Source organism: Schistocerca americana, chromosome 7 (assembly GCF_021461395.2).
Source record: "Schistocerca americana isolate TAMUIC-IGC-003095 chromosome 7, iqSchAmer2.1, whole genome shotgun sequence".
Classification (NCBI taxonomy): Eukaryota; Metazoa; Arthropoda; class Insecta; order Orthoptera; family Acrididae; genus Schistocerca; species Schistocerca americana.
Window position 1 is genome coordinate 438,510,997 of NC_060125.1, and position 22,347 is coordinate 438,533,343.

Consider the following 22,347-nt stretch of genomic DNA (forward strand, 5'->3'; position numbering starts at 1 on the left):
CTGCTTCTGCTACTATTACGACACTGATGTGACAAAAGTCATACCATAGCGATGTGCACATATACGGTAGTATCGCGTAACAACTATAAAAGGACAGTGCATTGGCGGAGCTGTCATTTACACTCATACGATTCACTTGAAAAGATGTCCGGCATGATTATGCAGCACTCTGGGAATTAACAGACTTTAAACATCCAATGATAGTTGGAGCTAGATGCATGGGACATTCCATTTTTTAAATCGTTAAGGAATTCAGTATTCCAAGATTGTCAGTGTCAAGAGTATGCCGAGAATACCACAATCAGGCATTATCTCTCACCACGGACAGTGACAGACAGCCTTCACTTACCGACCGAGAGCAGTGGGGTTTGCATAGATTTGTCAGTGCTAACAGACAAACAACACTTAAATAAACGAAGAAATCAGTGTGCAACGTAAGACGAACGTTTCCGTGTCGTGAAATTTGGCAGTAACAGGCTATTGCAGCAGACGATCAACGATAGACAAATGGAAAACAGTGGCCTGGTCAGGTGAGCTTTCTATTTCAGTTGGTAATAAGAGCTGATCGTAATGATCGAGTGTGGCGCAGACCTAATGAAGCCAGGGGTCCAGGTTGTCAACAAGGAGGCACTCTGCAAGTTGGTGGCTGCTCCATAACGGCGTGGGCTGTGTTTACATGGAATGTATTCGGTGCTTCGGTCCAACTGAACCGATGATTCAATTCGAAATTGATATGTTCGGTTCCATGGGGTCCATTTACAATCGATCATAGATTTCGTGTCCCTATACAACGATGCATCTTCTGTAGATGACAATTCACCTTGTCACCGGGTCACAATTGTTCATGACTAGTTTGAGGAATATTCTGGACATTTCGAGCGAATTGTTTGGCCACTCAGATCGCCCGACGTGAATTCCATCGAAAGTTTATGGGACATAATCGAGATGTCAATTTGTGCCCAAAATCCTGCAGCGGCAATACTTCCGCATTTATGGACGGTTGCAGAGGTAGCATGGCTCAGTATTTCCGCAGCGAACTTCCAACGATTGCTGAGTCGAAGTGACGTCGAGTTTCTGCACTACGCCGGGTAATGAGACTGGCTGGCTCTGAGCACTATGGGACTTAACTTCTGTGGTCATCAGTCTCCTAGAACTTAGGACTAATTAAACCTAACTAACCTAAGGACATCACACACATCCATGCCCGAGGCAGGATTCGAACCTGCGACCGTAGCAGTCGCGCGGTTCCGTACTGAGCGCCTGAACCGCTAGACCACCGCGGCCGGCGGGTAATGAGAGCTCCGACACGACACTGGGAGGTGTCCCATGACTTACGTTACCTCAGCGTATAGGAATCGCGTTATTTTTGCTATTCGTAAATTGTGATAGTAAGATATATCCAATATTCTGTTACTGCTCCTGCTACTACTATAATCGGTATCTAAGCATCACAAATTGTCGTTTTAACCCTTTATTTTCTTTTCACTACTATTTGTTCCGCTTAGTAGGGGATCCACTTTATCAGGATTTTATTTTATTATTTAGCTCTGTTGTCGGATGCACTTCCTAATGCCACAGTCGTGAAGGTAACCTGATGGAGAGAAGTCGTGTACGACATCTGTGAATCGTGTGTGTATTCTGGTATTTCTGCTGTTTTCACGTCGTATTCTCCAGCCAGAATTGGAGGACGAGCGCAAGATCTGTCTAAGCGAGCTTGGTAAATTATCTAAAAGCCACACTCGACATGTCTGATTTCTTCAGTCCACCGTCCTCAATCCGCTGCACGGATTTAATCCGAGTTTAGTTCGCCTTCCTGTCTCGTTAGTTGGAGCACTTCACGTTAAGCTTTACGAACAAGTAAAATCGTTATCATGAGGAACTTGGCAAAATAGTCAAATACTGGTGAGAACAAGTCTGTCAGCATAGAAAACAAGTAGCAGTTTGTCAGAGTATCACTTACCCCCACCCCTCCCTACTTTATTACGAATCTTCCGGTCCTCGATAAATGGCATTTGTATATATCTGATTTCTGACGAGTGCGGTGGGCTCTAAGTGAACTCAGGCGAAGGTCATAGGTCCCAGTTACAGTGACAGGATGATCTGAAGATAGTCGTATGTGAGTTAAAACTGACTATTGTATTGGATTGCTATCAAGATTATCCGCCCAGATACCTGAGAAAGCCAAATCACCCGCTTCGGCGACACGAGGAGGTGAGATAATCCCTGATCGAATCCACCTCGCGGGATAACGTCCGTGGGTCAGGAAGCTAGCCAAGCGGTTTCCCATACGACACGAGGTAAATACTAGGTTGGTATCCGTGTTCTGCTTCAGATAAACACTATGTACACACTTAAGAAAACGTTATCACGTGTGAACACGAGATATACACTAGAAGCAGCAGATAGGGTACACAGATTCGTCTCCGTGAGGAGTGTTGGCGTCAGTAAAGGACCACCAAGAGACTCTAAATCTACTAGAACCGATACATAACAAGGCAAAGGGAAAAGATGAGAGAAGAAGAATTGCGATCAGACTACTAAAATTTGTAGCAGCTAGTTAACGTAAAAATGATCATCAATCTACACTACTGGCCATTAAAATTGTTACACCAAGAAGAAATGCAGATCATAAACGGGTATTCATTGGGCTAACATATTATACTAGAACTCACATGTGATTACATTTTCACACAATTTGGGGGCATAGATCCCGAGAAAACAGTACCCAGAACAACCACCTCTGGCGGTAATAACGGCCTTGATACGCCTGGGCATTGAGTCAAACAGAGCTTGGATGGCGTGTACAGGTACAGCTCCCCATGCAGCTTCAACAGGATACCACAGTTCATCAAGAGTAGTGACTGGCGTATTGTGACGAGCCAGTTGCTCGGCCACCATTGACCAGACGTTTTCAGTTGGTGAGAGATCTGGAGAATGTGCTGGCCAGGGCAGCAGTCGAACATTTTCTGTATCCAGAAAGGCCCGCACAGGACCTGCAACATGCGGTCGTGCATTATCCTGCTGAAATGTAAGGTTTCGAAGGTATCGAATGAAGGGTAGAGCCACGGGTCGTAACACATCTGAAATGGAACGTCCGCTGTTCAAAGTGTCGTCAATGCGAACAAGAGGTGACCGAGACGTGTAACCAATGGCACCCCATACCATCACGCCGGGTGATACGCCAGTGTAGCGATGAAGAATACACGCTCCCAATGTGCGTTCACCACGATGTCGCCAAAGACGGACGCGACCATCACGATGCTGTAAACAGAACCTGGATTCATCTGAAAAAAATGACGTTTTGCCATTCGTGCACCCAGGTTCGTCGTTGATTCGAAAATGGTTCAAATGGCTCTGAGCACTATGGAACTCAACTGCTGAGGTCATTAGTCCCCTAGAATTTAGAACTAGCTAAACCTAACTAACCTAAGGACATCACAAACATCCATGCCCGAGGCAGGATTCGAACCTGCGACCGTAGCGGTCTTGCGGTTCCAGACTGCAGCTCCTTTAGCCGCACGGCCACTTCGGCCGGCCGTTCGTCGTTGAGTACACCATCGCAGGCGCTCCTGTCTGCGATGCAGTGTCAAGGGTAACCAGAGCCATGGTCTCCGAGCTGATAGTCCATGCTGCTGCAAACGTCGTCGAACTGTTCGTGCAGATGGTTGTTGTCTTGCAAAAGTCCCTATCTGTTGACTCAGGGATAGAGACGTGGCTGCACGATCCGTTACAGCCATGTGGGTAAGATGCCTGTCATCTCGACTGCTAGTGATACGAGGCCGTTGGGATGCAGCACCCTCCTGAACCCACCGATTCCATATTCTGCTAACAGTCATTGGATCTCGACCAACGCGAGCAGCAATGTCGCGATACGATAAACCGCAATCGCGATAGGCTACAATCCGACCTTCATCAAAGTCGGAAACGTGATGGTACACATTTCTTCTCCTTACCCGAGGCATGACAATAACGTTTCACCAGGCAACGCCGGTCAACCGCTGTTTGTGTATGAGAAACCGGTGGCTTTCTTCATGTCAGCACGTTGTAGGTGTCACCACCGGCGCCAACCTTGTGTGAATGTTCTGAAAAGCTAATCATTTGCATATCACAGCATCTTCTTCCTGTCTGTTAAATTTCGCGTCTGTAGCAGCTTATCTTCGTGGTGTAGCAATTTTAATGGCCAGTGGTGTAGATCCATTATTGTCCTCTGAATGCCATCCTTGCCATCCTAGGGTGTACTGATAGTACAACTGTGTGGTCCCCCGTTCCCTGTTCCGATCGCGAATGATGCGTGCAGCGGCTAACTTGCCGGGAGCGCGCCGTGCCGCCTGCTCGATGCCTGGCGCAAAGAAGGCGGCAAATGCGCCGGATTTTGATTTTCGGAGCCAGCTGAGCCGGACGAGTCGGCCGGAAGCTTGCGAGAGCGGCGCTCAAAGGCAGCCGGGCGGGCGTCCGCCGGGCTTAGGGCCGAGGGCCGAGGGCCGAGCGCGAGGGCGAGGGCTGCGGAGGCCATCCGGCCTGCGCGGGGAGGGGCTTGTTGTTGTTGGAAGCGCCAGAGGGGAGAACTTTCTGCCGCTCAGATCAATAGCCGCCGCCCCGGCACCCCTGCATCACGCGCACGCCGCAGCCACTGCCGGCGCCCAACAGGCAGGCGCGCGTCTGCCCGCCGGAGCCTCATCCACCTCACTCCTGTCTCATTCACGTTACACCCCACGAGGTACACGTGTTTTTCTATAGACGGAAAGTACGTTTCAGTGGGGCCTCCCGGATACTCGCCATTTGCGTCGCTCAGTCTCTCGCGTAGAGGGTTATGTTGAACGCAAAAAAAGAAAAAAACAGAAAACAAAATTGCGTTTGGTTACACACTCTTTGAGGCAGTCGAATCAAACACTCTCATCGGTAAAGAGAGCCATTAATACCAGGGGTGAGTTACGGCTTTCGAATCAGAGAAGTCAGCATTTCTAAAACAGCGGTGCTAGTGAACTGGACGACTTGGCTCGGTGGTGAATGTCTGTCGTGAATCAACTAATGGCAGCAGTGTTGCGGGAGCTCCACAGCTATACACTTTGTGTCCGGACCTAACAGTGATTTGTAAATAGAACTGTGCAAACGCCCGCCAACAGCAACGCGGGAGAGGATAGCTTACACAAACTCTGCAACTTTCACATGCTCAGCATCGAATTCCGCCACTTTCACAAAAATGTCCTTACCACCAGCGCACGAACTCTTAAAACACAGGCAAACTTGTTAATTTCTCTTGGTCACTCCCTGCAACACATCAGCAAGCCGTGATGTTTGTAGCAATGTTAAGGTAGGAGGGGCGTTAATAAGTAATGAACACTTTTTTTCTCGGCCAATTTCCTCTGAAAAAAATGTAGAATTTGTTTTGGGAGATTCTGCAATATTCCCGCTTCAGCCCCTATTATTTCACGATCTTCAGATGGGTGGCGGCGCTACAGTAGCCGTCAAAATGGCGTCTGTGACGGAGGTGCATTCCAGGCAGAGGCACGTCTCTGAGTTTCTTTTGGAGCAAAACCAGTCTGTCCCCGATATTCGTAGGCGCCTGCAGAATATCTACAGAGACCCGCCAGTGAACAAAAGCGTGGTGAATCGTTGGGAGAGGCGTCTGCCATGATCGCAAAAAGGTCTTGCAGACCTGTCTGATTTCTCGCTTGCTGCACGGCCGCACACGTCTGTGACTCCTGCAGTGCTGGAACGTGCCGACACTCTCATTCGAGGTCGTCGACGGGTCACAATCACACACCTCGCTGCACAGCTGGATGCCTATGTTGCTAATCCTGACACGCTCACCCACCAGTTTGGACACTCAAAGGTGTGTGGGTTCCTCGCCGCCTAATAGAAGACCATAAAGACCAACAAAGGACCGTCTGTGTGGAAATGCTTGTGCATTACAAGGGAGGGTGTTGAAGCAGCAAGGCATTGGTTCCGACGTCGGCCAGTACGGTGATACCATATCATACAAGCCCTCCCAGTAAGAGCATTGAACGGAAATCATGTTGAAAAATAAGGTTTCGTAGCCAAAAGAGAGCGGGATAATATGGTGTACTTGAATCCTAAATAAAGCCAACCTGCTTTCCGAAAGACATCACCAATACATTTTTGCTCCAGAACACAAAAAAGTACACCATTATGTTAATTCTCTAACAGAAGGACGACGAAAACGTTTTTAAAGAAAGTAACTACGTAATAATGAGCTTGAATTGCAACTACTTTTATTCAGTTTTTTTTAGGTTGATTATAGTTTTTGAGCTTTATACGAAATTAATTTCTTATTATTATTTGTATTTAGGCGTTCTGTCATCACTTCTCGGTAGAACAACTTCATATTTAAGGTTGAACAATAGATAAACTGCACTTTTTTCTATTAATATTTGCATATTTCGAACATTTTTTTGCTTACTGGGCCATCGCAGGGAACGAATGACTGAAAGGAAATACTAGAAACAAAAATACTTTCAACATACACATAATCATTGGTCGTGCCGTTAGGTCAGAAAAATCTAATCGAGCGGTCATCTCTCATATTTTGCACCAAGCAAGTTAAATTGCCGTATTAAATCACAATTTGCAGTGTACATAGTATCAAACACAGTACATAACGAAGATGCTGAAATATGCAAATTGTATGATTTTAATACTAAATGTTGACAATTTCGTTGTGGTACAAGTTCGTGTGTATCAGCTTGATCACTGAGATTAAGGCCTGGCAGAGCATGTCTGGTTGACTAAATCAAATGAATCTGAAATTGCGGCTGCAGTAACAGCTGTAATAGATCATACGGAACCAGGCAACGGTTTTGAGCTAAATGGTTATTTATCTCAAGTGCTTTTGACTGGTTAAATTTTTTCCCTTTGTTGGTTATATATAGTACTTCTGTATGTGCTATGTATCTATGACCTTTCTTGAGCGTATCTCGGTAAAAATGCAGCCTGATTTACGTAACCTCCAGATATATCCATGCTCATTGTAGCTGCTATAGCCCTGCTCGTTTGAACAATGTACAATTTGTTACGGGAAATGTAAGTGATCTTGCAACATCACTGTTATTTAATAAATCAGTTTTATCCTTGCTGTTGAATAAGATACACTACTGGCCATTAAAATTGCTACACCAAGAAGAAATGCAGATCATAAACGGGTATCCATTGGACAAATATATTATACTAGAAACGACATGTGATTACATTTTCACACAATTTGGGTGCATAGATCCTGAGAAATCAGTACCCAGAACAACCACCTCTGGCCGTAATAACGGCCTTCATACGCCTGGGCATTGCGTCAAACAGAGCTTGGATGGCGTGTACAGGTACAGCTGTCTATGCAGCTTCAACAGGATACCACAGTTCATCAAGAGTAGTGACTGGCGTATTGTGACGAGCCAATTGCTCGGCCACCATTGACCAGACGTTTTCAGTTGGTGAGAAATCTGGAGAGTGCGCTGGCCAGGACAGCAGTCGAACATTTTCTGTATCCAGAAAGCCCCGTACAGGACCTGCAACGTGCGGTTGTGCATTATCCTGCTGAAATGTAGGGTTTAGCAGGGATCGAATAAAGGGTAGAGGCACGGATCGTAACACATCTGAAATGTAACGTCCACTGTTCAAAGTGCCGTCAATGCGAACAAGAGGTGACCGAGACGTGTAACCAATGGCAACCCATACCATCACTCCGGGTGATACGCCAGTATGGCGATGACGAATACACGCTTCCAATATGTCGGCAAACACGGATGCGACCATCATGATGCTATAAACTGATCCTGGATTCATCCGAAAAAATGACGTTTTGCCATTCGTGCACCCACGTTCGTTGAGTACACCATCGCAGGCGCTCCTGTGTGTGATGCAGCGTCAAGGGTAACCGCAGCCATGGTCTCCGAGCTGATCGTACATTCTGCTGCAAACGTCGTCGAACTGTTCGTGCAGATGGTTTTTGATTTGCAAACGTCCCCATCTGTTGACTCAGGGATAGAGACGTGGCTGCACGATCCGTTACAGCCATGCGGATAAGATGCCTGTCATCTCAACTGCTAGTGATACGAGGCCGTTGGGATCCAACACGGCGTTCCGTATTACTCTCCTGAACCCACCGATTCCATATTCTGCTAACAGTCATTGGATCTCGACCAATGCGAGCAGCAATGTTGCAATACGATAAACCGCAATCGCGATAAGCTATAATCCGACCTTTATCAAAGTCGGAAACGTGATGGTACGCATTTCTCCTCCTTACACGAGGCATCACAACAACGTTGCACCAGGCAACGCCGGTCAACTGCTGTTTGTGTATGAGAAATCGGGTGGAAACTTGCCTCATGTCAGCACGTTGTAGGTGTCGCTACCGGCGCCAACCTTGTGTGAATGCTCTGAAAAGCTAATCATTTGCGTATCACAGCATCTTTGTCCTGTGGGCTAAATTTCGTGTCTGTAGCACGTCATCTTCGTGGCGTCCCGATTTTAATGTTCAGTAGTGTATGAGCTGTAGTGCCTCTCACATGAAGTTTAAAGTTGGAATAGTTGAGAGAGATTTTACTAATTTTTTGGATGATTTTCCTAAATATAGGACAGTACATTCTGTTTTATTCCAGCGATCCTAAGACCAATATCATCCATATTTGAAAGGAGCGCGTCTCCTTTATCTTCTTGTGTGGTTCGAAAGTTGCTCCTACGTTTCTTCTTCCCAGGGCCCTACTCATTTTGCTAAATGTAACACCACAAAAAGGAAGAAGCGGAATATATAGATTGTCATGTGACTGTTCAAAATTTAGACATTTTCATTTCTTAGGAAGAGCTAACTTTACATCTCGAACCCCAAAGCTACTCTTTGGGAACAAGTACCTCCGAATCTGGGTGGTTCTTGTCACAGACAGATAAAGCTCCACACATTAATCTGTTAAAAACAGCTCCCTTCAGGAGTAGGTGGTGAAAATTATGTGCGCTGAGGTATAAATCACAGTGCGTCAGCTTGCGTTGCACAGAGTAGCCTAGCTCCCCAGCCCTTTCACATTCAACAAAAGCATCTGAAAACGGCAGCTTTCCTTCTCTCTCCGTCTTGACGCTGAACAGGATGTTCGCAAGCATGCTATTCATGTGATTGACGAATGGCTTCACAGCTTCGGCCTCCTGTGGTCGGGCCATAAATGTGTCTCGGTCTCAGGTTCACTGGAGTATGCAGATGTCCCAGATGTCCCAATAAAACACCGACAACGCTTAGAATGTTCTGCGGAAAGGCACATTTATCGGTTTTCAAGCAGGAGCTCATATTCAGAAACGCACAGCTCTGTCGCTGGAGAGTGTCGATGTCTGAGAAGGGTGTGCGTTCCTCATTACATTAAGAACCACGACAGCATCGTGCTGTCTACATTACAAATGGGCTTCGAACTGCATACCTCCTACGTCAATCCAGAACGTACACCAGGAGTGCTGGCGCCTCAATAACATGAGTCAGTATGTCTGGCTGTCTTCGAAGCATTTCAACCGCTCCATGGATTCAAGCAAGAACTTCCTGCACTGATGTTGCAGGTGTGCTATACTACCCCACAGAAAATAGTCGAGAGGAGTCAGATTTGGCTGTCGTGCTGGGCACGAAACTGGTCCACTTCCGGCAATACACCGATTGGGATGTGCGATGTTGAGGTGATTCCCCATTTCGACATCAAAGTGTGCTGGAACTCCGTCGTGTCGCAAACACATGTCCAACCGAACATAGGGTAGGCAAAACATCTCTAATAAATGCTAGGTAGATCAGTTCTGTCTGTCTGTTTGGCACTAGATTTGGCCAAATGATATTGTTGTGTACATAGTTCTGCGTAGTCAGCGCGTACACTACTTTCCCACCAGAGCGCGCCCCATTAAGCACAACAGCGCAGGCACAGCGCTCGTCCGTCTTCGCACTACGAGATGGCGCTGTCTTAGAGACGGACCAAATTCTGCTTCCGCCGATCCGCGTATTAATATGTAATGCAGTCAGTGAGATTGCTGCTAACGTAGAACCTTTTCTCCTCGCGGATCACACTCGCGCAGTGATACCTGAACGCGCAAGGTATTATATAAAGAGTGTACAGACCTCCGATTAGTCAGTCTGCATTAGTCTGCATCAGTCTGCATTAGTCTGCATCAGTCTACAGTCAAGTTTCAGTCTGCTCCTAATAAGATTATCATATTCCTGTACATAGCCATGAAGATAAATGTATAGACACTTTTGTCAAGTATCAGAGATATGTGAGAATAAGATTAACGTGCCAAGACCAAAAAACTTCAGATTGTCAATTGTAAATAGCATCCAGAACCAAGTTAAGTTGTTTATATGCTTGTTATTATTTTAATAAATGTGTGTTAAAATTAATCAAATTCTGTTTAAAGTTGGTCATGGTCAATCTGCTACTCTAAGCGTGCAAGTGGCATTTCTATCGTCTGACCTAGCGGCAGAAGATAAACACGCCACGATAAGACCACGAGACATATTGCTGACACCCGCCTACTTCGTTAGAGTGATGGTGTGTGTACCGAAGGTCTTACAGTACGCACACTACAGATATAGTCACCAATTATCCCGGCCAAGATTTTAATACTTACCTTGTTTTGGTGATTTTGAATCATCTTCACACGCGCATTTTCATCCTTCCAAATATGCATGTTGCGCAAGTTTAATATGCCGTCTGAACTAGACATGAATTCATCCGTGAATAGCAACAAGCTCGTGGATTGTGGCTGGAGCATGCATTTTTGTAAATACCACTGCGCAAACTGTGTATGTCTTGGGTAGTCCTCCTCCCATAATGCCAGGACTTTCTGCAGATGGTATGGGCGGAGTTGGTGTTTATATAAAACACGCCACAAGCACTTTTAGCTGTGTACAGTGTCTGTGCCACCTGCCAAGTGTTGATGGCTGTGTCCTCTTTGAACACAGTCGCTACGTCCTAGTGTTCGAGCCGAGCCTGGACGACCCGCATCACATTTCCGCATCTATCAGACGACAGTCAGTAGACTCATCTATAATTTAGAACCCTTTACTGTATATTTACCGAGCAAAGGTGTTAGTCCTGTTACTAGGAAATAACAAGCTTATTGTACGAATTTAATGCAAAAATATTTTTGACGATGGTGCAATGTGCCCTGTCTTTGTTTCGTGGTCACCAAGATCTCTTGCTTACAGAAACTCCGCCATTAGATTTAGACGCTGCTCGTTCGAAATAACCAGCATATATGCTGGCCTGAAACCCATAGAGCAAATGTAGAGCATTTCTGGCACATGTAAATCGCCTTGAGGGAGGACAGGGTCAACGCAGATACGAACTTCTGAACAGTTGATATGTGTCATTCCATTGTCAGACTAGCACATTCCATGTTTTACCCATAAATGATTTCAAATCACTGCTATCTGAACTCTATTCTTGACAATTCACAAAATAGTTAATGCTTGTCATTAGTAAACTGATTGCCTACCAGGTGTAAGCTGTCTATTTTTGTATTATTTCCTTCTCTTTCCAATGGCTGTTTTGCGTGTAATCTTCTCTGTAGTTTTGTTGAATACATGATGAGCTAGGCTGGGTGCAGTGACCCATGGCAGTGACTCAAGCCCGCATACACAGGCAGATAAGTCTGCCAACCCGACTACCTGCCAGCCTGCAGTCCATCAGTGCGGTCAGGTAAGTTCCGCCCAACAGTCACCGGCGCCCACACATAGTCGAATGGGTAGGCGAGTGGATCGGCGGATGGGTCAGCGGACCAGTTGGGCTGTGACTGGGCGCCTTTGATGTTTGGTTCGACTGACCGCCTGATAGATGCGGCTCAGCTTTCAGAGAAAAGTGCGAGGGGAGGAGACAAGCTGACACCTCGGGGCAGGTAGAGGCCAGCTACTGGTCCGTCGTTAGTGCTGGCACATGCAAGTCACATGCCTGCAGCACCTTACGGAATGCTCCCTGCGCAATACAGGGTCTGTGGCTATGTTCACAGAAATCGTATGGCATAGTGTGCTGAACAAGTACACTTGCAGAGTGTCTCAGTTTTTAGACGCAGTGCAATCTGACCAAAACACGCTTCAAAGGAGCCCTGTTTTGCAGCAAGGAATCACCTTCCAAGGATGCTGGGTGAGGAGAAGTCAATGACAGATGAACGTCTCGGTGTTCTGTGACTTGCTACAGACCTGCATTGTGGATAGGAATTCTTTCCTTTCTGCAATATGATAAGGCAAATTCTCGGCGCCGTTACTCGTGGGGTGAATATCCTGTGACCTAAAAGTTGAGACGAGCCTATTGGCTAAAGTACCAAACTTAGCTCAGGAGGGTGAGAGAAACAGGCTTGTTTAAGAACTGCGTGCATGTGTGCATCACGATTGGTTAATGTTGCAGAACTTTTGCTAGGAGGGGAGAGAATTGTCTTTCTACCAAAAATATCATAGGCCACCGTTTTTCAGCGTCTTTTTCATTGGCACACGGGAATTGTGTGGACTTGTAGAGAGGAGACCGAAATCAGTGCTGGAAGAGCAAGTACCTCGGCTTGGGACATATCGGAGGGGACATCGTGTGGAGATCGCGAAGAGAACATATGTCTTAGAGACTTCGTCTGGTGCTCCGATACAGAACTGCTGTGCGGACTATGGTGAGAAATCCCAGCTTGGACGAGAGGGTATGAGAATTACCGTTCGTTTCGTAGACGCCTTGGGTACGATTAGATACATTTCGAATCTAACACTTTTGTAGGGTAACTGAAGGCTCATTCGCGACTCAATCAACAATGTTAGTTACATGAGTAATTTTTGATACTCCAGGTGGATGCAGGCAATCACTGCCTGACCACAGTTGATTTATCTTCCCTAAATTCACGCATATATTACGTCATCTACCAACCACCTATGCTATCCAGTCTTTCCTGGGGCATTTAAGTGTCATCTACCGATCAACTATGCTATCCAGTCTTTTATGGGGCATCCAGGTGTTGGATTAGTGTTTTATCATGTCAAAAATTGTTAATTTTATGATACTGTGCATTTCTTACGATCGAACAGACTCTGTAATAATTTGTTATTCATGTATCTCAGCAGGAATTGATAATAAACTGGGATTCTTTTGGACCACTGTTTCTTTTAATAATACAACGCCCATGTCGCATGTTTCCTAGGACCACCCCTCTCCTGTTAATTACGCATTGGAGGACACTGTTTTCATTAAGTATATATGAGCTCGTGGGGAGGGATCTAAACATCGGCCAGTCCAACCGATGCGAATCATTCTGACATTCACATGGGTATGTAGGAAGCTCAGCCACACCCTCACACAGTCTATAGATTCTCAAAGTGATGAATATCTTGAACAGCATGTAGTACGTGCTTGTCATTCTTCTTACTGATCTGTTGGTATGGAAGTCATGTTGGCAGTTTTCGTTCTCATACAATACTGTTTCGTATTTTTTTTTCTTCTGGCGCGTGTCTACTGGAAGTACCTCAACTTTGCATATATAAAATCGGTATGTTTTTGTTTTAGCTATCAGCCCTAAAACTGGATTGACGTTGTCCTATCATGCGAAAGCTGTGATAAATTATAAGTAATCTGAAGTTGGAGGGGGAGGGGGGGGGGGTGGGAGAAAGGAAAGGAAAGGGAAGAGATTAGTGATGTCAGCTCCATTGGAACACTACATGGCATCAGCGGCGACTAGTGGAAATGTTTGTCAGATTGGCTCTCGAACCTGGAATTACCTGCTTACTAAGCAGTTGCCCCGCTGCGCCCCCGGGACACAGCGTCTATCGCAACAGCGCAGACAGTCTCGCTTCACCTATCCGCAGTCCTCTATGCTCACTACTCTGAGATTCCTGCAGGAGGCCGGACGTACTTGTGCATGAGTACTGAAGAATATGGATCCATTGCCCATCCAAGCGAATCAGTTAAACACTATGAGATCAGAAGTATCGGGACACCTGGCTGAAAATGACTTACAGGTTCGCGGTGCCCTCCATCGGTAATGCTGGAATTCCAAATCGCGTTTGGCCCATCCTTAGCCTAGATGACAGCTTCCACTCTCGCAAGCACACGTTCAGTCAGGTGCTGGAAGATTTCTTGGGGAATAGCAGCACATTCTTCACGGAGTACCGCCAGAAGAGGTATCGACGTCGGTCGGTGAGGCTTGGCACGAAGTCGGCGTTCCAAAACATCCCAAAGGTGTTGTATAAGATTCAGGTCAGGATTCTGTGCAGGACAGTCCATTACTGGGATGTTATTTTCATGTAACCACTCCGCCACAGGCCGTGCATTATGAACAGGTGCTCGATCGTGTTGAAAGATGCAGTCGCCATCCCCGAATTGCTCTTCAACAGTGGGAAGCAAGAAGGTGCTCAAAACATCAATGTAGACATGTGCTGTCATAGTGCCACACAAAACAAGAAGGTGGGCAAGCCCCACCATGAGAAACACGACCACACCATAGCACCACCGCCTCCGAATTTTACTTTTGGCACTACACACTCGCTGGCGGCGGGAATTCGCATTACCCACACCATGCCATCGGGTCACCGCATTGTTTACCGTGATTCGTCACTCCACACAACGTTTTTCCACTGTTCAAAATGGTTCAAATGGCTCTGAGCATTATGGTACTTTACATCTGAGGTCATCAGTCCCCTAAACTTAGAACTACTTAAACCTAACTAGCCTAAGAACATCCATGCCCGAGGCAGGATTCGAACCTGCTACCGTAGCAGCAGTGTGGTTCCGGACTGAAGCGCGTAGAACCGCTCGGCCACAGCGGCCGGCACTGTTTAATTGTCCGATGTTTACGCTCTTTACACCAAGCGAGGCGTCATTTGGCATTTACCGGCGTGTTGTGTGGCTTATGAACAGCTGCTTGACCATAAAATCCAAGTTTTCTCACCTCACGCCTAACTACCATAGTACTTGCAGTGGATCCTGATGCAATTTGGAATTCCTGTGTGATGGTCTGGATAGATGTCTGCCTATTAAACATTACAACCCTCTTCAACTGTCGGCGGTCTCTGTCAGTCAACAGACGAGGTCGGTTTGTACGCTTTTGTGCTGTACGTGTCCCTTTACGTTTCCACTTCACTAACACATCGGCAACAGTGGACCTGGGGATGCTTAGGAGTGTGGAGATCTCTCGTACAGACGTATGACACATGTGACACCAAATCACCTGACCACGTGAGTTCCGCGGAGTGTCCCATTCCGCTCTCTCACGACGTTTAATGACTACAGAGGACACTGATATGGAGTACCGAGCAGTAGGTCGCAGCACAATGCCCCTAATATGAAACACGTATGTTTTTAGGAGTGTCCGGATACTGCTGATCGCATAGTGTATGAATGCATGTTTCAAATCCTGGCCAAGGCACAAATTTAAATTCATTTCTTCAGCTTATATTGCCGGCCGGAGTGGCCGAGCGGTTAAAGGCGCTACAGTCCGGAACCGCACGACCGCTACGGTCGCAGGTTCGAATCCTGCCTCGGGCATGGATGTGTGTGATGTTCTTAGGTTAGTTAGGTTTAAGTAGTTCTAAGTTCTAGGGGACTTATGACCACAGCAGTTGAGTCCCATAGTGCTCAGAGCCATATTAACCATTTTTTTTTTCAGCTTCTATCATTATGGAGGAAATGAACAGGGACTGCGGATAGGAGTCAATCGGTGGGAATGTGGGTCGACCATGAGACATATCGAGATTGTCTGTGGAGTTGCGATAAACGCTGTGTCCCGGGGGCGGGTTCGAGTCCTGCTCCGGCACATATTTTCACTCGTCGACCCTGATTCTATGTAATGTATCGTTGCAGTTGACATCACTAATAGTTTCCCTTTCCTTTCCTTTCACCTCCCCCACTTTCAATTTACGTACAAAGAAACGCCCTGGTAGATTAAAACCGTGTGCCGTACCGAAACTCGAACTCAGGACCTTTGCCTTTCGCGGGCAAGTGCTCTACAAACTGAGCTACCCAAGCACGATTTACGACCCATCCTCACAGCTTCAATTCTGCCAGTACCTCGTCTGCTACCTTCCAAACTTCACAGAAGCTCTTCTGCGAACCTTGCGAACTAGCACTCCTGGAAGAAAGGATATTGTGGAGACATGGCTTAGCCACAGCCTGGGGGATGTTTCCAGAACGAGATTTTAACTCTGCAGCGGAGCGTGCGCCGATATGTAACTTCCTGGCAGATTAAAACTGTGTGCCGGACCGAGACTCAAGCTCTGGGCCTATGCCATGCCTCCGCAATATCTTTTCTTCCAGGAGGTTCACAGAAAGATAAAGGCCTTCGCGAAAGACAAAGGTCCCGAAGTCGAGTCTCGGTCCGGCACACAGTTTTAATCTGCCAGGAAGTTTCATATCGGCGCACACTCCGTTGCAGTGAGAAAATCTCATTCTGCTTACAAAGAATCTGCGCGTCTAAGCCCAAAATGCAGATTTGTTCTTCCGATGACAAACTCCTCATTAGTTCCGGCACGGAGACGGAACAGCGAGGACTATTTGAGCTTCGGAATACGTTGAGGTGACAAAAATCGTGGAATAGCAATCTGCACGTAAACAGATGGCGTTAGTATCGCCTACGTAAGGTATGTAAGGACACTGCACTGGTGCAGCTGTCATTTGTACTCTGATGATTCATGTGAAAAGGTTTCCGGCGTCATTACGGCCGCACGATAGAAATTAAGAGACTTTGAATGCTGAATGGTAGTTGGATGGGACATTTCATCAGGAAATTCAATGTTCCGAGATCCACAGTGGCAAGAGTGTGTCGAGAATACCAAATATCAGGCATTACCACGAACAACGCAGTGGCCGACGGCCTTCACTTAAAGACCGAGAGCAGCTGCCTTTGTGTTGAGTTGGCGGTGCTAACAAACAAGCAACACTGGGTGACATAGCCACAGAAAGCAATGTGGAACATTCGACGAACTTATCCGTTAGGATAGTTCGGGGAAATCTGAAGTTATTGGGCTATGGCAACAGACGACCGACTCGAGTGCCTTTGCTAAAAGCACTACATCGCCTGCAGCGCCTCTCCTGGACGACTGGAGAACCGTAGCCTGATCAGATGAGTCCCGATTTCAGTTGGTAAGAGCTGAAGGTATGGCTCGAGCGTGACGCAAACCCCACGAAGTCATGGAACCAAGTTTTCAACAAGGCGCTTTGAAAGCCCGTGGTGGCTCCATAATAGTGCGTCTGTGATTACATGAAACGGACTGGGTCCTATGGTCCAACTGATGATTGACTGGAAATGTTTATGTTCGGCTACATGGAGACCATTTTCAGCCATTCATGGACTTCATGTTCCCAAACAACGATGGAATTTTTATGGATCACAATGTGCCATGACACTGGGCCACAACTGTTCGCGCTTGGTTCGAAGAACTTTCTGGACAATTCGAGTGAATGGACATCCATCAAATATTTATGGGGCATAATCGACAAGTCAGCTCGTGAACAAAATTCTTCACCGCAACACTTTGGCAATTACGGGCGTCTATAGAGGCAGCATGGCTCAGTACTTCTGCAGGGGACTTTGGACGGCTTGCGCTGCACTACGCCGTGCAAAAGGAGGTCCGACACGATATTAAGAAGCACATAGTGATTTTCGTCACCTCAGTGTATGCGTAGTTTACAGAGATGGACGTCATATGGCAAAGCTGCCGAATTAACGGTGATATTTTCCCCTTGTTTTAGCCTTAGCGAAGTAACGGCGCAGCAAGGCCGTGTTACAAGTCCATAACAATCCATTAGCCAGACTTCCCCTGCAGCTATTGAAAAACCGTGTTGGCTGCCCTCTTCAACAAACTTATATCAGTCTGGTCTCACCATAGGTACCCATACGATGTCGTCGGACAAACTGAACGGCTTGTGTATCGTTGAGGCGCACGTCACCTCTCTGTGGCAAAGTTCTTTGTTCGGGAGGGGTGGGGGAGGAGTAGGAGGGGGGGGGGCGGGGTGAATGGTATATTCTGAAAATTTTTATATTGTCTCTCGATGGTTTGTCTCTCTATTTATTTATAATCTACAGAGGATAAGAATACGTGAAACAAGTAATTAGTATTTGTCAAGAACATTAATCTAAAACATCTTAAAAAATAATTAGAAAATGTACTTACAAAACATGCTATTCATATTCTGTTTGGATTATTTTATCAAAAGCTAATGATATTGCGAAACACATACACGCCATGAAAAGATTTGGATCATACTGCACAAAATGTACGTGTACAACACACTTTTACGAGTTTTTCAGTATATTCATAGCGTTTATGTATCTCAGCAGATCATGGTGACCTAATGAAATAATCGAAACAAGATGTACACTACAATCTTTGCAAGCAACTTTTTATCTTGATTTGTTAACATATTGTAAATCAAATGTTGACAAGATTTGGTAACTGAACAGTTGTCTGTACTCTCATCCTCTCCTGAATTCCCTGATAGTGGACTAAGTGCAAACACAGGTTGGACAGTACAATTACTTAAACGCACCTGAAAAGTGTCCCTAAGCTAATGAGACACCGTTCATTACATTTACGCAACCTACCAAGCACCATCCATCGAAAGTGTTTTAAGATTCTACTTGAATACGGTCAGCAATATACACAAGCTTTGAACACTCTTGTGTTTCACTAACTGTGAACAATCAGACGTTATTTCAGAACAATTACAAAGAGCGCTGGCGGATGGGATTTTGTACGGTGATCTCGCTAAGCAGAAAAATCTTTAAATCGTTGCTCACGTCTTCTGTCACATACGACACAAGAATCTGGTATTTTATACAGAAAAAAGACAAAATAATGTCAGAGGGAGAAATGGGTATAAATATACCAGCAGGGTAAATATGTTGGTAAGAAATAGTACGGAAGAAAAGTGCACTTCGACCAAAGATAAAACATTGAAAGGGAAACGAGTAGGACCTGCCATGCTAAGGCCAGCTGACAGATGGAGCTATCAAGACTCAGAAAGGATGCTCTCGGGGGGAAAAAAGGAGAAACAGAAGACAAAGCACAGGGCGTCGAGGGGAATTGATGATATATGGCGGGCCTTCGTGGCAAAAAAAAAAAAAAAAAAAAGATACGAGGCAGTTACCAATGAGGGCTGTTTTCGGACTTCTTACGAAATAAACGGCTAAAACAGAATTCCTTTGTGCTTTAATCAGCAGGTAACTCATCCTGTTCTATAAGAAACAAATAGTTAGCGATATAGTTTACAGTCCGCCAAAAATCAGAAGACTATTAACAATGTATTAGGTTGGTGCATAATTTTGTTGCTCGAGATTTGTCTATCGATTGTCATTTCCATTTGCAGTTCACTATTGCTATTGGAGTTTACATAATGTCATTTTGTCGTTTGCAGAAAATGTAGTGCTAAGTGGAGAAATCGGAAGATTTCCGACATATTCTTCTGTTCTCGGGCAGCCAGAAACATCTGCAGCCTGTATGGGTTCAAATGGCTCTGAGCACTATGTGACTTACTTCTGAGGTCACAGTCCCCTAGAACTTAGAACTACTAAAACCTAACTAACCTAAGGACATAACACACATCCATGCCCGAGGCAGGATTCGAACCTGCGACCGTAGCGGTCGCGCGGTTCCGGACTGAAGTGCCTAGAACTACTCGGCCACAGCGGCCGGCCTTGTATGGGGATAATGTCACTGCACACAGCACCGCAAGGAAATGGTGTTCTCCTTTTAAGGAGGATGATTTTGACATTAGTGACTCTCCACGTTCACAAAGATCTTCAAGGCTTAAACTCATTAAACTACAATTGTCAATGTCAGTGATCTCGAGAACTGGCAAATGTGATGAACTGTGATCATTCCCCCATCTTGCAACATTTGAATGCAATAGGGAAGGTTCAAAAATCGAGTAAACGGTTACCGCATTCTCTAAGCCAAAATCATACAGACCAGCGGATGGCCGTATATGCATGTCTGCTTGCTCGCCAACAACATTGACCATTCCGTCCTGTATCGTTACTCCGCCCGAACAGGCAATGAAGGCCCAACGGTGCCGACCGGCCGCCGTGTCATCCTCAGCCCACAGGCGTCACCGGATGCCGATATGGAGGGTCATGTTGTCAGCACACCGCTCACCCGGCCGTATGTCAGTTTCCGAGACCGGAGCCGCTACTTCTCAATCAAGTAGCTCCTCAATTTGCCTCACAATGGCTGAGTGCACCCCGCTTGCCAACAGCGCTCGGGAGACCGGATTGTCACCCATCCAAGTGCTAGCCCAGTCCGACAGTGCTTAACTTCGGTGATCTGACGGGGACCGGTGTTACCACTGCCGCAAGGCTGTTGGCTGTATCGTTACTAGTGACGAGAAATGGTGCCTTTAAGCTAACAAAAATAAAGGAATAGTTGAGCCCAAACAAAGTAGCAACTCCCTGTACAAAGACCTGCATGCATCCACAAAAGATAATGTTACACATTAGGTGGAACAGTGATGGTATGGTGTACTACGAATTGCTTCCCCGAGGTGTATCCATCACTGGTGACATTTATTGCCAACAACTGAGACGTCTTGTTAACGCATCCAAGAACGACCAGGAAGATTACGTGAAGTGCTATTACTCCATGATAACACCCGTCCCCATTTTGTTAACCCTGCAAAAAAGATAACACAGAAATTGATTGGGATGTTATTCCGCACAAATTTTACCTGACCTTGTGCGCTCAGATTTTCACCTTTTCCGCTCTCTATCGAACAACCTTCAAGGAACCTTCTTTCTGTATGAAAATGTCCTCTGAACATGGCTCGAGGAGTTGTTCTTCTACTTGTGATTTCTACAGTAGCGGAATCGAAAAGTTATACCAGCGCTGGCAAGTGTTGTAAATAGCGAAGAAGAATATATTACTGATGACTAAAGTGTCTGCTATGTACGCGTGTTGTGTTTTGTTAAATTTATGGAGAAATGCTATGAACTTATGCACCAACCCAATGCAAACATTCTATAGGAAGGCTGTGGAAATTCGTTAACTCATTTTTTGAAAGGTAGTGCAGACGATACGGAAGACAGATATGAGACGATAATGAACCTTGTGGTATTATTTCACAACCGATTATCTAAGAAAGCTCGATGGCGATACTTAACAACAAACTCTTTGAACATAGTATGAAGGCTTTCACGACCGGATGACATATCTTCTGGTAAACCTTGCGGGATGTAAGGTCGTGGTCCATGAAACTCTTCAGCTCCTAACGTTTCGTCCAGTGCTTCGCTGGACATCTTCAGAGGGGTGTTTCTCCTCCGGTGAGTCGGCAAGACTCACCGGAGGAGAAACACCCCTCTGAAGATGTCCAGCGAAGCACTGGACGAAACGTTAGGAGCTGAAGAGTTTCATGGACCACGACCTTACATCCCGCAAGGTTTACCAGAAAAAACTCTTTGAACTTTACGAAGATTATTTCCTGATTCCATTGATACAGTATAACCCTTCCGAAATTGTATTTTAGGATTCTTGAAAAAAATCATATTCTGAATGTTGAAATCAAGGGCGATAGAAACTAAATACCATAGTGAATAATAGGTTTTATGGGGGAGCAGCTCATGTGACTAATTTCAAAATTCTTTCGCATGTGAACAAACGAAGCTGTAGCTTAAAACTGACATTCATTTAAATGAGTGATTCGAAAAAAATGACATGTGTTGAGTAGATCCTGGAAGAAAGAAGAACCCTGATTTACACATACTACTGTAATCCAAAGGCACCAGCTCAGCTAACGTTACTAAAATATTAATCAGACTGTCAAGTCTCCGTAACTTTGAAATAATCACATACTCACAAAATGAGAGAGCAGTTTCAGAATCAGCACAATTATTCATTTAACATAAGACACTAGATGCACAAAATCCCAGACCTTTCAAATTTCTTGAAAATTTCAGTTTTTTATAATCCTAAACCACAGACTGGTTTTAGGGTATAGTAGTGAACTCAAGTAAGGTTGCTAATACTTTAAGTTACAATCGAGCAGATTTCATATGCAACAGGAAACTTCTTGTAAGTCAGTATTAGCATAAAACAAGAATGAGCTACCGTATTTTTATTAATAAATACAGTTTTATAATTCGTGTGCGGCACTACATCCCTTAAACTGATGGGGAGAGAGACGTCTTTAAGTACATTTTGTATAGTCGCCAAGAGTCACTTCAGAGTGACTTCATGTTGTGATATGCCAAGTAGTCCGACATTTTTTTTATTTTTGTACAATCCAGAGTATTGTAGTTTGGGAACAGAGTACAAACACTTCCGATGATAATCATCCAGTTGTTATTTAAAAAATAAATTCTGATGTGTTAAAACATTTTGATCTTGCACATAGCTATAAAACGTGACAGCACAAGTGAACG